Genomic DNA, 11632 nt, shown 5'->3' on the forward strand with positions numbered 1-11632 from the left:
CGAAGTGTCGAGGTGGCATCATTGATCCGTACTCGGAAGGTGCGGCCTCGAAGATAAGACTCAAGCAGGACGACATAGGGTCTTGGGAAACGTAGATGTTGTGTACTAGGTGCGGTGTGCTTCCTACGAGCGCAGATCTCCCTGTTCTTCAGGAGGGCGCTCGGGGGCCACAGAACAGTTACAACACCTGTTGATGGGCTTATGAGAGCCCGAAACCGGTCGTGATGATAAAAGAAATTTACCACTGAAGCGGATTTTCAACCTCTAGTAATGTTGACTGGAATACTCTCTTTTCAAATTCTGAAGGTGGCAGGGGTAAAATACAGGGAGCGAAAGGCTATTTACAATTTGTACAGAAACCAGATGGCAGTTATAAGAGTCGAGGGGCATGAAAGGGAAGCAGTGGTTGGGAAAGGAGTGAGACAGGGTTGTAGCCAATCCCCGATGTTATTCAAACTGTATATTGAACAAGCAGTAAAGGAAACAAAAGAAAAATTTGGAGTAGCTATTCAAATCCAGGGAGAAGAAATAAAAACTTTGAAATTCGCCGATGACATTGTAATTCTGTCAGAGACAGCAAAGGACTCGGAAGAGCAGTTGAACGGAATGGACAGTGTCTTGAATGGAGGATATAAGATGAACATCAACAAAAGCAAAACGAGGATAATGGAATGTAGTCGAGTTAATTCGGATGATGCTGAGGGTATTAGATTAGGAAATGAGACACTTAAAGTAGTAAAGGAGTTTTGCTATTTGGGGAGCAAAATAACTGATGATGGTCAAAGTAGAGAGGATATAAAATGTAGACTGGCAATGGGAAGGAAAGCGTTTCTGAAGAAGAGAAATTTGTTAACATCGAGTATAGATTTAAGTGTCAGGAAGTCGTTTCTGAAAGTATTTGTGTGGAGTGTAGCCTTGTATGGAAGTGAAACATGATCGATAAACAGTTTAAAGAAGAAGAAAATAGAGGTTTTCGAAATGTGGTGCTACAGAAGATCGCTGAAGATTAGATGGGTAGATCACGTACCCATTGAGAAGGTACTGAATAGAATTGTGAAGAAGGGGGATTTGTGGCTCAACTTGACTAGAAGAAGGGATCGGCTGGTAGAACACGTTCTGAGGGTTCAAGCGATCACCAATTCAGTACTGGAGGGAAGCGTGGAGGATGAAAATCATAGAGGGAATACACTAAGGAGATTCAGAAGGATGTAGGTTGCAGTAGGTACTGCGAGATGAAGAAGCTTGCACAGGATAGTACTTAGTAGTATGTGATAAGTTGAGAATTTAGGCAGGACGGAAAGCGTGCTCGGATGTCCGAAACGGTTAAGGCGACCACTGGCGTAAAACTTGAAATCGATGTTCGAGTCTCGGTGCGGCACAAATTTTCAACATTCGCCATTAATTATTTCGATACCCAATTGCGTCTGAAGCTGCTAACTCCCTTAAAATATTGAAATCGGAAAGTATTTTATTCTTAACTTGCGGGCAAAGGCCACGTCTTACAATTTATGGATTTCAAATGGAGATTACGGTCACCCATCACTTCTTTGGTGGCGCGTCAAATGATAAGCAGCGTCGGTGGGGGGTACCACAGTGACACAGGGAATCCTGAAGGATAACGGCAAGTGCCGGGCACAGGACAAGGGGGAGTTGGTAATAGCCACGGCCTCCAACTGGGTGGGACCTGGAGGCATTTGCATCGGGATCCAATTCCGGCAGACGCCCGGTTCAGGCTGACGGGCGCAATGAGACAGTGGACGGCCATTTACATACGCTCAGCCGTGGCGAGATTGGACGGTGCCCTGCAGGGGGGTGGACGGCCGGGACCCGCTGCCGTGGCGGGCCTGCGGGCTCTAATGAAGTCCCAACAGCGGTCACTCACCGCGCTGTTTCGTCACGCTATACACAGAGGTTGGAGAAAAACAATCTGATAATGAGGTCGCAGCAGCGCAGGGAACTTCAAATCGAGTGAAATTTTCCACATAACCATACATCGGAGATGCACTGTTGAGGCGTTGGGCCATTAAAAGTCATCCAATAAACCCACGGAAGAGTCGTCATCGTCATCTGCATCATGGACTGGTCGTTTCGGTCTGTTCGGTTTCCTTCAAAACTGGTCACGCCATCTCTTCATTGGTCTTATTAAAGATCTTTTACCTCTTACACTACTGGCCATTAAAATTGCTACACCACGAAGATGACGTGCTACAGACCCGAAATTTAACCGACAGGAAGAAGATGCTGTGATATGCAAATGATTACCTTTTCAGAGCATTCACACAAGGTTGGCGCCGGTGGCGACGCCTACAACGTGCTGACATGAGGAAAGTTTCCAACCGATTTCTTACACACAGACAGCAGTTGCCCGGCATTGCCTGGTAAACGTTGTTGTGATGCCTCGTGTAAGGAGGAGAAATGAGTACCATCACGTTTCCGACTTTGATAAAAGTCTGATTGTAGCCTATCGCGATTGCGGTTTATCGGATCGCGACATTGCTGCTCGCGTTGGTCGAGATCCAATGACTGTTAGCTGAATATGGAATCAGTGGGTTCAGGTGGGTAATACGGATCGCCCTGCTGGAGCCAAACAGCCTCGTATCACTAGCAGTCGAGATGACAGGCATCTTATCCGCATGGCTGTAACGGATTGTGCAGCCACGTCTCGATCCCAGTCAACTGATGGGGACGTTTGTAAGACAACAACCATCTGCACGAACAGTTCGACGACGTTTGCAGCAGCACGGACTATCAGCTCGGAGACCACGGCTGCGGTTACCCTTGACGCTGCGTCACAGACAGGAGCGCCTGCGATGGTGTACTCAACGACGAAGCTGGGTGCACGAATTGCAACACGTCATTTTTTCAGATGAATCCAGGTTCTGTTTACACCATCATGATGGTCGCATCCGGGTTTGGCGACATCGCGGTGAACGCGCATTGGAAGCGTGTATTCGTCATCACCAAACTGGCGTATCACCCGGCGTGATGGTATGGGGTGCCATTAGTTACACGTCTCGGCCACCTCTTGTTCGCATTGACGGCACTTTGAACAGTGGATGTTACATTTCAGATGTGTTACTACCCGTGGCTCTACCCTTCATTCGATCGCTGCGAAACCCTACATTTCAGCAGGATAATGCACGACAGCTCGTTGCAGGTCCTGTACGGGCCTTTCTGGATACAGAAAATGTTCGACTGCTGTCCTGCCCAGCACATTCTCCAGATCTCTCACCACTTGAAAACGTCTCGTCAATGGTGGCCGAGCAACTGGCTCGTCACAATACGCCAGTCACTACTCTTGATGAACTATGGTACCGTGTTGAAGCTGCATGAGCAGCTGTACCTGTACGCGCCATCCAAGCTCTGTTTGAGTCAATGCCCAGGCGTACCAAGGCCGTTATTACGGCCAGAGTTGGTTGTTCTGGGTACTGATTTCTCAGGATCTATGCACCCAAATTGCGTGAAAATCTAATCACATGTCAGTTCTAGTATAATATATTTTTCCAATGAATACCCGTTTATCATATGCATTTCTTCTTGGTGTAATAATTTTAATGGCCAGTAGCGTATTTTCTCTTTTTATACAGCAAAGCATTCCTGCCACATATCTAAGGAAATTCGTTTTACATGCTTCTACTCTCCTGTCATTTCTTTCTTGAGGGTACAGTTTTCGCATCCATAGAGTGACACCTCTTCGTCCGCAGCAAATCGACGGCCACGATTATCATTGTACAGGGTTCCAAAGACATGGAAATTGCATGGCGAGGGATCGGGACTGTATGGAGGATGTGTAACGGCTTCCCAGCGAAACTTCTGCTTGGGAACATGTGGACGGACATTTCGTCGGTAGGTTGTTTCGACTGCGCAGCAGGAGTTTCGCCGGGAGCCCTTACACATCCTCCGTACAGTCCCGATCTCTACCCACACGATTTTCATATTTTTCGAACTCTTAAGTAAGAATGTCTTCAGTAAGACATTCGTGCCCGTCGATTTGCTTCGGAAGAAGTAGTGCGCGCTTGGGTATAATCATGATTCCGTAAGCAACCGTAAACACTATTCCATGAAGGCATAAGTTGTCTTATCTCACAGTGGGATAAATACATTAATAGTTATAGCGATCACTTTTGAAATAATACTTTTTTCCATTTCTCTCGTTTTCATGTGACTGCCACTAATATCACGTAAATCGTGATGGTTAGATCCTGCCAATTAACATTCGTATTAAAAGATGTTGCTTGTAAATGGTCAGTATATACACTCCTGGAAATTGAAATAAGAACACCGTGAATTCATTGTCCCAGGAAGGGGAAACTTTATTGACACATTCCTGGGGTCAGATACATCACATGATCACACTGACAGAACCACAGGCACATAGACACAGGCAACAGAGCATGCACAATGTCGGCACTAGTACAGTGTATATCCACCTTTCGCAGCAATGCAGGCTGCTATCCTCCCATGGAGACGATCGTAGAGATGCTGGATGTAGTCCTGTGGAACGGCTTGCCATGCCATTTCCATCTGGCGCCTCAGTTGGACCAGCGTTCGTGCTGGACGTGCAGACCGCGTGAGACGACGCTTCATCCAGTCCCAAACATGCTCAATGGGGGACAGATCCAGAGATCTTGCTGGCCAGGGTAGTTGACTCACACCTTCTAGAGGACGTTGGGTGGCACGGGATACATGCGGACGTGCATTGTCCTGTTGGAACAGCAAGTTCCCTTGCCGGTCTAGGAATGGTAGAACGATGGGTTCGATGACGGTTTGGATGTACCGTGCACTATTCAGTGTCCCCTCGACGATCGCCAGTGGTGTACGGCCAGTGTAGGAGATCGCTCCCCACACCATGATGCCGGGTGTTGGCCCTGTGTGCCTCGGTCGTATGCAGTCCTGATTGTGGCGCTCACCTGCACGGCGCCAAACACGCATACGACCATCATTGGCACCAAGGCAGAAGCGACTCTCATCGCTGAAGACGACACGTCTCCATTCGTCCCTCCATTCACGCCTGTCGCGACACCACTGGAGGCGGGCTGCACGATGTTGGGGCGTGAGCGGAAGACGGCCTAATGGTGTGCGGGACCGTAGCCCAGCTTCATGGAGACGGTTGCGAATGGTCCTCGCCGATGCCCCAGGAGCAACAGTGTCCCTAATTTGCTGGGAAGTGGCGGTGCGGTCCCCTACGGCACTGCGTAGGATCCTACGGTCTTGGCGTGCATCCGTGCGTCGCTGCGGTCCGGTCCCAGGTCGACGGGCACGTGCACCTTCCGCCGACCACTGGCGACAACATCGATGTACTGTGGAGACCTCACGCCCCACGTGTTGAGCAATTCGGCGGTACGTCCACCCGGCCTCCCGCATGCCCACTATACGCCCTCGCTCAAAGTCCGTCAACTGCACATACGGTTCACGTCCACGCTGTCGCGGCATGCTACCAGTGTTAAAGACTGCGATGGAGCTCCGTATGCCACGGCAAACTGGCTGACACTGACGGCGGCGGTGCACAAATGCTGCGCAGCTAGCGCCATTCGACGGCCAACACCGCGGTTCCTGGTGTGTCCGCTGTGCCGTGCGTGTGATCATTGCTTGTACAGCCCTCTCGCAGTGTCCGGAGCAAGTATGGTGGGTCTGACACACCGGTGTCAATGTGTTCTTTTTTCCATTTCCAGGAGTGTATAATATGACTCGATCAGTCTCATTAGGATTATTCGTACAAATGAACTAAAGAAACGTGAAACTAACTAACCAGCTGACTTCAAAAATGGCACAGCAGTAAGTGGTACTACAAGATGCAGTGTTATTAATAGTGGCATCTTAAGACCACATCGTTTCCGATATTGCTAACCAACGGTCATCCTCCAACCACAACCCAGTTGCAGGCGCCCTGTATATATAAAAAAAAAACTTTTAGAGCAACAAAAATACGTTTTTTAAAAAAAATTTCTTTTTACAAATTTAGTCTTGATCGCACCACGTATGCTACAAGAACATAGGTGAACGGTTTCGGTCATATCACATGACCGTCATCAGACCTGTAATTTAATTTCTGGATAAAATCTCAAGCTTTCGACGATTACCTCCATCGTCATCGTCAGGAGCTGACTGTCTTCACTGCTGCTGTGGTAGCCTTATTTATAGTCCGTGGACGGCTTCTGATTGGTCGGCTTCTGATTGGTCGGCGATTACGTACTGCTGTCGCATATTTTATAGTTACGTTGACGATACATTTATGATCTGGTCACACGGCGCAGAAGCTCTAGAACAATTCGTGGAACACATGAACAGCATACATTCGAAGATCCAGTTCACTGTCGAGATTGAGAAGGAAGGGAGACTGCCTTTCTTAGACGCTTTAGTACAATGACAGGCGGACGGGCGTCTTGGCCACTCTGTATACCGTAAGCCGACGCATACCGATTTATACCTGACTGCACAGAGTTTCCATCATACTGCTCAGAAGAGAGCCGTTTTGAACACGTTGGTATATAGAGCAAAAACTGTTTCTGACGAGGACCACTTAAGGTCCGAGATTAACCATCTGATGTACGTGTTCCGAAAGAATGGCTATGGTGCACGCGATATAAAGGCAGCGTTCTCCAAAAAAAAGGAAACGTGAAAATGCTGCACACTCACAGGATGAAACACCGATTGCGGTTCTTCCGTTTTGTGGCGCGATTTCCAGCAAAATAGGAAGAGTCCTGCGTAGACAAGGTACAAGACCGATTTTTCGTCCTCCTAAGAAAATTAAGGAGCTGATGTGCCCTGTCAAGGACTATCTCGGCCTCAGGGGCCCTGGAGTATATAATATACCCTACGAGTGTGGAAGTAATTATATAGGTCAGACGATTCGTACCGTTTCCGACCGCTGTGCAGAGCATCAACGGCATATTAAAAATAGAGGACTGGAGAAATCGGCAATTGCGGAGCACAGCCTCACGAACAAACATAAAATTTTGATCGATGAAACAAAAATTCTGTCCCATGCCTCCACGTATTGGGATTCTGTTATTAAGGAGGCTGTTGAAATAAGAATGAGCCAAAATAACTTTAACAGCGATAGCGGATACCATCTGAGCTGTGCATGGAAACGAGCGCTTGATGCAGGGAAGCAGCAGAGACGTTCCTTCCAAGGTTTACGTTTCAATGGAAGCGGTGGCGCCACCGGCGCGCACCGTTACATCGTCTGCGACAGCAGCACGTAATCGCCGACCAATCATAGCCGTCCACGGACTATAAATAAGGCTATCCCAGCAGCAGTGAAGACAGTCAGCTCCTGACGATGGCGATGGAGGTAATCGTCGAAAGCTCGAGATTTTATCCAGAACTGACGCCGCAAGAATACCGAGAATGTTTTACATATAAGTGCCGTCGCGAAAAACTTCGTTCCCATATTTCTGATCCCTACAATGCACGTATAGCTGATATTTTCAACGACAAATGGCTAGTTGTTTATAGAATGACCTACATCAGTCAAAAGCCTTCACTCTCCTCACAATGATAAACATCTTACTTCCACCATAATTTTCCTACTTCACAAATTATTCTTAATCAAAATTCTCGTCTTCCTGAATGTTCCTACCGTACAATAGTTTTGTAGCCCTGAATTTTCTGATTCTGAGAATTTCCACTTCTGGTAGAAAGACGTGCAAGTTCGTCATTTATTGGATCCAGAAATTTTAATTTTTAACCATTTCCGGCAGAATTTTTGAATGCTCGTGGAAGCAGACACTGGTTTCGAACGACAGTTTTATAATTTTGTCAGTTCTCTCATTAACCAACCCATAGTTAAATAGACTTGGTATGATGCCTAGTACAGTGTTCCATCCACTGATTTTGTCTCTTTCTTGGTTTAACTTAGAAAATAACAACAGGATTTCAAATTTATTCTTACGCGAGTCTGTAAATGTGCGTAAAGTACAATGCCACAAGCAGTTCTCATTCAGCCATCAACTTGTCAACGACTGTGTGTCAGTGTGCGTTAGTCCTAGCTCCGCTTCTAAATTGTGACCATATTCGTGTCGTTAGCAACAAGTCACTCGGCAATAATCATACAAAGGGACGACATTTGTATTTCATTTCTTTGGTGATGGCGTAATATCAATCAGTAATATAAACTGAACAGATGAAATGTGCAACAACTATGTACGCGAACCCCGTTTCCCCTTATGTGCCAATCAGATTTGGAAAGTAAAAGAGCACTGAAAATATACTGCCACTGCCAAATCCTTCGTGCTCATCTGTGACGTATCACTTGTATAAACTATCGTATACGAGATCATCATCGTAATACGAGGGTTGGAACTTTAATAGTGGCAACTATTTATTCACAGCTCGTACAAAATAGATACGTGTTTCAAATTTTTAGTGACCTTCAAAGTAGTCACCAGCATTGTGTGTAACCCGTTGAAGTCAGGGGAGTGCAGGAGGTGGTACAGCACTTGGCAGCCCCATCAGTCAAACAAATCAGTAACAGCTTGCACTGTACGTGGTTGAGCACTGTCCTGCAAAATGATGGTCAGGTCCTGCAGAAAGTGTCATCACTCGTGCCTCTACGCTGTTCATTTTTGGAACACAACCTACGACCAGCTTAGAGACAGATCTTAACTCCATTCTTTTACTTCCTTCGTTGCTTTGAGCAGTATGACAGTCGATCGAAGAGAGGGGGTGGGGTGGGGGTGGGAATACGAACCCAGTGCCTTACTCGACTAGGACAATGACTTCTGCAGTGAGCTGGCAATGAATTCCCCAGAGACTAGTCTCTCTCAACGTAACAGTCGGTATCTCCGAGGCGCGAGGACTCGTGTATATTGGACTAGGGAAGGAAATGGTGTATTTCTAGGCTGCTGCTACAGGATGATGGAGGGAGCTGAGGGGGGGGGGGGGGGCAGGGGGTGGAAGGAAGGTGGGAGTCACTGCACTGCACTGCGGAAGGTCGCACGCATCGGCAGCCAAAAAACAGCGATAATGAAACGCCACCTATCAGAGCGCCTCTGGCGGCGAATCAACCCTGTAAATCATACCCTTCCTGCTCCGCCTCGCCGTCGCTCTCACACAAACCCTTTGTTCTTTTTATTGCAGTGCCGCTTCTTTTCTGCGCCGCATGCACGGTTTCAAAATCACGTCTCAATACGGACTGGCGCTGAGACAAAAGGGCAGTCTCCCCCCCGCCTTTCGCTACATACAGACCAGCGGTGAAAGGAGGGGGAGGGGTGCGGCAGATTTATGTTCCAATAAGAAGAAAGAGAAGAGCGAAAGAAACGGCAGTAGGAGTGAAATAGTGGCGAAAAAGAAGAATAACTCGAAGAAGATACTTTGTCTGACCCCATTTTTTCCCCGCTAACGACCAGGGATATTGGTGCGACAGAGACGTGCTGCTGAAGGGAGGGTGGCGTGTGCGTGCTGAAAGCTACAGTATTGCTCCGGGACTGACATATGTAGATGCAACTCAATTTCTGCTGTTCTTTCGCGTGCGCCTCCAGAAATGTAGCTAACGCACCTTGCATCTGATAAAAAGAAAATAAGTGTACGACGGTGTTCCTGGAAAATACAATTTCCCGGAACAAGGCAACGGCTTTCAGAAGCACATTTGTTTCCGGCGCTTGTGCCACCAACTGATTTCTTCAAAAAGAATGGAAACCTTGGTGCCCTCTTGGAACGATGTGTCGACCTGCAGTGCACCACATTCTTATTTTCACCGTCGGAGCAGGTAGCAGTTCTATTTTCATATATACCACTGCAATGCAGTTAAATTATTTATTATTCTGCAATAATCAAATGAAACAATATGGTTCCAGAGACTTTTCAAGTCTCAAACATCTATCAATTTACAATGAAATGAACACCCTTAGCTGCTTACAGGCGTTGACATACGTCAACGGGGACAGATGAAAATGTATGCCCCAACCGGGACTCGAACCCGGGGTCCCTGCTTACATGGCAGACGCTCTATCCATCTGAGCCACCGGGGACACAGACCACAGCGCGACTGCAGGGATTTATTTCTGGCACGCCTCCCGCGAAACCCACATTCTCAACGTATTGTCGCGCACTACATTCGTAGTGCCCCCGCCCATTATACTCATTACTCGCGGCGCGTTGCCGATTCCCGTAAGAGTTCGGGCACTGTTTGTGCATTCGCACAGAAGAAGAAGATGGTCAAGTAGCCGATGAGCCTTATATATATATATATATATATATATATATATATATATATATATATATATATATATATAGTAAGATGGTATCTGTTCTTTCGGACACGTCCGAAAGAACAGATAACATCTTAGTATACATGTGGTGTCACCGCCAGACACCACACTTGCTAGGTGGTAGCCTTTAAATCGGCCGCGGTCCGTTCGTATACGTTGGACCCGCGTGTCGCCACTGTCAGTGATTGCAGACCGAGCGCCACCACACGGCAGGTCTAGAGAGACGTCCTAGCACTCGCCCCAGTTGTACAGCCGACTTTGCTAGCGATGCTATACTGACAAACTACGCTCTCATTTGCCGAGACGATAGTTAGCGTAGCCTTCAGCTACGTCATTTGCTATGACCTAGCAAGGCGCCATTACCAGTTAATATTGAGATTATAAAACATGTACCGTCAAGAGCGATGTTCACCAATAATGGATTAAAGTTAAGTATTCCAGCTGCAACGTACCTTATTGGCTATATTAATTACATTGTCCTGTTCCAGACCTCACGCCAGTTTGCGTGAGCTTAAACGCGTGCATTTCGGCCTCCTCTAGCTACACGGTGTTGGCTCTTCTGCCAATACATCAATATATCTATCAATTTATGTGCCGACTGAAGTGATGAATGAAACTTTGTAGCAAGGCCGGGATTTGAAACCGGGTCTCCTGCTCGCTAGGCAGATGCACCGACCACTACACCATCCTGACACAGTAGCTTTGCACGACTGCGTAGACTACCCTACCACACTTCCCTCCTTGCAAAAGTTTTAGACACTCTTACGTCCTCAGCCGGCAGACTTCAGAGTTCGATAATATGCATCACACTTTAAAAGAATTTACATGTCGTACATACGATTTTAAACTCTAAAGTTTGCAGGATAATGACACAAAATCCTTCTTGTGCTCAAAGTGGCATCGACAATTTTAACAGCTGTTTGGTATTATACGAGGGTTGTCCAGAAAGTAAGTTACGATCGGTCGTTAAATGGAAACCACAGAGAAAATCAGAAACATTTTATTTGCAAGAGTTAGCTACACTTTCCACATAATTCTGTACATAGTCGCCGCTTCGACTTAGACATTTGTCGGAGCGTTATACCAAATTTCCTACACCATCGTCATAGAAGGCAGCAGCCTGTGCTTTCCGATAATTCTCTATGCTGGTCTATAGCGCGTAGCCTGCGCCCAAGTGTTGTCTTCGAATCCAGCGTTTCATGTGAACAGAGATGATACTCAGGACGAGCCAATTAGGGCTGTGTTGTGGGTGATCGAACACTTGCCATCGAAAAGGCTGCAGGAGCGCCTTCACTGCCCCTGCAGTGAGCGGCTGACAATTTCCATGAAGAAGTAAGTGCGTGTCAGTTGTGTTAGGTGGGCTGCATTCATTAAGGCGAAGTCTCTCAGCGGACCCTCCTACCTGGCGGCAGACGTCGTTG

General features: G+C 47.2%; 1 non-coding gene across 1 annotated transcript; it reads right to left on the reverse strand.

Moving 5' to 3' along the window:
* Positions 1-9898: 9898 nt before the first annotated feature.
* Positions 9899-9971, reverse strand: Trnat-ugu. Its single transcript has one exon. It is a non-coding gene; the product is annotated as a tRNA-Thr (tRNA).
* Positions 9972-11632: the final 1661 nt, after the last annotated feature.

Source organism: Schistocerca piceifrons, chromosome 8 (assembly GCF_021461385.2).
Source record: "Schistocerca piceifrons isolate TAMUIC-IGC-003096 chromosome 8, iqSchPice1.1, whole genome shotgun sequence".
NCBI classification, from domain to species: Eukaryota; Metazoa; Arthropoda; class Insecta; order Orthoptera; family Acrididae; genus Schistocerca; species Schistocerca piceifrons.